The sequence below is a fragment of the Pseudophryne corroboree genome, chromosome 6 (genome assembly GCF_028390025.1).
Source record: "Pseudophryne corroboree isolate aPseCor3 chromosome 6, aPseCor3.hap2, whole genome shotgun sequence".
NCBI lineage: Eukaryota > Metazoa > Chordata > Amphibia > Anura > Myobatrachidae > Pseudophryne > Pseudophryne corroboree.
Window position 1 is genome coordinate 778,068,699 of NC_086449.1, and position 4,806 is coordinate 778,073,504.

A 4,806-nucleotide genomic window follows, 5' to 3' on the forward strand; every position below is an offset into this window, starting at 1 on the left:
GCTGCGCGTTACCTCAGTGAAGATCTGAAGTCTTCTGCCGCCTGAGAAGTCTTCTTTTCTACTTAATACTCACCCGGCTTCTATCTTCCGGCTCTGTGAGGAGGACGGCGGCGTGGCTCCGGGACGAACGGCGAGGGTGAGACCTGCGTTCCGACCCTCTGGAGCTAATAGTGTCCAGTAGCCTAAGAAGCAGAGCCTATCATTTAAGTAGGTCTGCTTCTCTCCCCTCAGTCCCACGATGCAGGGAGCCTGTTGCCAGCAGTGCTCCCTGAAAATAAAAAACCTAACGAAAAGTCTTTTACTGAGAAACTCAGCAGCGCTCCCCTGCAGTGCACCCAGTCTCCTCTGGGCACAGGATCTAACTGAGGTCTGGAGGAGGGGCATAGAGGGAGGAGCCAGTGCACACCCATTCTAAAGTCTTTAGAGTGCCCATGTCTCCTGCGGAGCCCGTCTATACCCCATGGTCCTTACAGAGTCCCCAGCATCCTCTAGGACGTAAGAGAAAAGAAGTATATAAGGAGATAAAATAGTTCTAAGTGTGTAAGGTGTGAAACACTAATAGAAACACTAAGGACACATTGGCAGACGCTGCTTTGTGCAACCGCAGGAGCCTGTTTACTGTCGTATGCTAATGCGAATATCCGCCATCTATGCCGGTTATCTGTTTGTCTTCACACAGAAGGACGTGCCGCTGAGTATCTCCATCCACAGTCACTATTAGTATCGGGACTTACACCCACCCCTTACTGGTGATAATGGAATTGTTTTCCCTGATACAGGTTGAGTATCCCATATCCAAATATTCCGAAATACGGAATATTCCGAAATACGGAATTTTTTGAGTAAGAGTGAGATAGTGAAACCTTTGTTTTCTGATGCCTCAGTGTACACAAACTTTGTTTAATACACAAATTTATTAAAAATATTGTATTATAAGACCTTCAGGCTGTGTATATAAGGTGTATATTAAACATAAATGAATTGTGTGAATGTATACACACTTTGTTTAATGCACAAAGTTATTAAAAATAATGGCTAAAATGACCTTCAGGCTGTTTGTATAAGGTGTATATGTTACATAAATGCATTCTGTGCTTAGACTTGGGTCCCATCATCATGATATCTCATTATGGTATGCAATTATTCCAAAATACGGAAAAATCCGATATCCAAAATACGTCTGGTCCCAAGCATTTTGGATAAGGGAGACTCAACCTGTAATATGAATATTTTTTCATATTATGACTAATTATCATAGTTATATATTTAGATAGACATAAGATATATTTCTCACTACAAATACATTAAATAGAGACAAGAATGCACTGAAGACAATATTTTTGCTCTGGCTCTTTATTGATGTAAAGATTAACTACCAGATATAACCACAGTAAGCTGTAACCAGTAGATGTTGGCCATGGATCACTGTTTTTATGTACTTACCTATTAGAGAAGGTGAGAAAAGCTGGAAAATACACACTGACAGATTTATGCAGACTTCAAAAAAGAAAGGTCGCTCCTTTTCGATTAGAAGATTACAGAAACCTCTCAGTGCATATTTCCCCCTGCTCTAATAGGTGAGTGCATAAAGATAAGAATCCATGGTTACTGGTCAGCTACTGGGTGAGCCTCCGTAACAGCGGCGGAGTTACACAGGGGCCTACAACAGCTCTATGACCTTCGTTAGCGTGTCTTTAAGCATTTCAACCTTGAGTTTTAATAAGGTGTTTTCTGCCGCTAACAAGTTGTTCTCCTCGACTAACTGTTTGTTAATGAGATCGAGGACTTTTATCTGGCGATCCTTGTTCTTCTCACTGGGAGATAGTTTTTTGGATAAACTGCCATCAGAGTGATCATAACCCACTGGCTTGGTTGGAGGCATTTCTTCCTCAAGCCTGGTATGGCGAGGCAAGTGGGCATCTCTTCTCTGAGCATTCCAGCTCCTGTATCTTCTGCATGGACAGCAGGCAGTTATCGTCTCCCACAGTGTGATCATCCATCTCGGGGCCATAGTGCTGATGTGGAGAAAGATGAAGAGTAGACAGTGTTAGATACCTTGCAATGCATTTACAATTGTAAGTAACATCAACTACAGTATTTAAGTATATACATTCATATATAAGATCAACTAGAACCTGAAACTGTAAGCTGTATAATGGCCTTTCTGGACAGTCCATTTCACCGGTTACTATTATACTTATGTAAGCTGAGAACACTTTCATTGTTGGAATTTATAAAATCATCTTCGGTGTCCGACATAAACCTACTTTCTGCCTTCCCTAATATTTTCAGACTTACCAAACCTTCTAAAGAGTATAAAAGGAGCTGTTGCCCATAGCAACCAATTATCTTCTAGCTATTATATATCTAGTATACTCCATGCAATGATACAGTAGTTAACATCGGATTGTTGCTATAGGCAACACCTCCCATCATTAGAAGGGATGAGAGATCTCCCCCTAGATTACTAATAATTAATGGTGGCCATGTATTACTGATCTACTCTATGGCTCAGTGTGTAATAAGGAAACCAGGAGAGCGGTGAGGATTTCTCAGTACATAAATAGCTCCGTAGTTTGGCTTCAGTGGCAGAAGATGAAACCATCATGGAAAACCTCAGTGACCACTGTAATAAACTAACATACACATGTATAATACAAAGCGTTTTAAATAAAACATGATAGTATTATTTAAATAAGCACCTGCTATGACATAATTTCATTTACTATGTATTTGTTTCCAGTTTAATGTGTAGTATCTGTATCCTATGTTCTGTCTTATTAAATCATTAAAGCAATCATTTCTATTCCCCTCTGATTCTTGTTGCCCATTTATCACAGATTTCTAGCTGTTTAAAACTCATTCCGTATGATAAATGTTGCTCCAGCCAATCAGCTCCCAATGGTAATTTTTAAACACATGACAGTTGGGAGCTGATTGGCTGGAGCACATATGCAACTGGTTTGAATAGCTGATAAATGGGCCCCTAAGTCTGCTGCCACATCTAGCTGCCCTTGTCTTTGTCCAGTTACTAACCTCAGCCAAGTGTGTTTCTCCTGCCAGTTGTTTCTACTCCTGCCGGTGAGCTGCCGGTGAGCTGTCTGTCTCCAGGTATTGAAGGAGAATGAGAGAGGCAGCAGCCAACCCGAGATATAGGCAGTTGATACCATTATGACATCACAGCATGACCTCACAGAATCCACTACACTGGCCACTGGTTTGAGGCACTTGTCTTTTGTGTGACTGACATAAGGAAAATGTGATATCACACCTTATTTAAAGTTATTACATTCACATTAGAATATGAGTTATTATTTTATGGCAGGGTTTCCCTATTGATTTCCCTATTTGATTATGGGAGACTTTGTATAAACTAGAGATGAGCGCCGGAAATTTTTCGGGTTTTGTGTTTTGGTTTTGGGTTCGGTTCCGCGGCCGTGTTTTGGGTTCGACCGCGTTTTGGCAAAACCTCACCGAATTTTTTTTGTCGGATTCGGGTGTGTTTTGGATTCGGGTGTTTTTTTCAAAAAACCCTAAAAAACAGCTTAAATCATAGAATTTGGGGGTCATTTTGATCCCAAAGTATTATTAACCTCAAATACCATAATTTCCACTCATTTTCAGTCTATTCTGAATACCTCACACCTCACAATATTATTTTTAGTCCTAAAATTTGCACCGAGGTCGCTGTGTGAGTAAGATAAGCGACCCTAGTGGCCGACACAAACACCGGGCCCATCTAGGAGTGGCACTGCAGTGTCACGCAGGATGTCCCTTCCAAAAAACCCTCCCCAAACAGCACATGACGCAAAGAAAAAAAGAGGCGCAATGAGGTAGGTGTGTGAGTAAGATAAGCGACCCTAGTGGCCGACACAAACACCGGGCCCATCTAGGAGTGGCACTGCAGTGTCACGCAGGATGTCCCTTCCAAAAAACCCTCCCCAAACAGCACATGACGCAAAGAAAAAAAGAGGCGCAATGAGGTAGCTGACTGTGTGAGTAAGATAAGCGACCCTAGTGGCCGACACAAACACCGGGCCCATCTAGGAGTGGCACTGCAGTGTCACGCAGGATGGCCCTTCCAAAAAACCCTCCCCAAACAGCACATGACGCAAAGAAAAATAAAAGAAAAAAGAGGTGCAAGATGGAATTGTCCTTGGGCCCTCCCACCCACCCTTATGTTGTATAAACAAAACAGGACATGCACACTTTAACCAACCCATCATTTCAGTGACAGGGTCTGCCACACGACTGTGACTGATATGACGGGTTGGTTTGGACCCCCCCAAAAAAAGAAGCAATTAATCTCTCCTTGCACAAACTGGCTCTACAGAGGCAAGATGTCCACCTCATCATCATCCTCCGATATATCACCGTGTACATCCCCCTCCTCACAGATTATCAATTCGTCCCCACTGGAATCCACCATCTCAGCTCCCTGTGTACTTTGTGGAGGCAATTGCTGCTGGTCAATGTCTCTGCGGAGGAATTGATTATAATTCATTTTAATGAACATCATCTTCTCCACATTTTCTGGATGTAACCTCGTACGCCGATTGCTGACAAGGTGAGCGGCGGCACTAAACACTCTTTCGGAGTACACACTTGTGGGAGGGCAACTTAGGTAGAATAAAGCCAGTTTGTGCAAGGGCCTCCAAATTGCCTCTTTTTCCTGCCAGTATAAGTACGGACTGTGTGACGTGCCTACTTGGATGCGGTCACTCATATAATCCTCCACCATTCTTTCAATGTTGAGAGAATCATATGCAGTGACAGTAGACGACATGTCCGTAATCGTTGTCAGGT

General features: G+C 42.6%; 1 long non-coding RNA gene across 1 annotated transcript; it reads right to left on the reverse strand.

Annotated features, from left to right (window-relative positions):
* Nucleotides 1-1,765: 1,765 nt before the first annotated feature.
* Nucleotides 1,766-3,132, reverse strand: LOC134935716 (uncharacterized). The gene is made up of 2 exons (XR_010180362.1): nt 3,037-3,132; nt 1,766-2,015 (listed from the first exon to the last, which is right to left on the reverse strand). It is a non-coding gene; the product is annotated as an uncharacterized LOC134935716 (long non-coding RNA).
* Between the last annotated feature and the right edge of the window lie 1,674 nt (nt 3,133-4,806).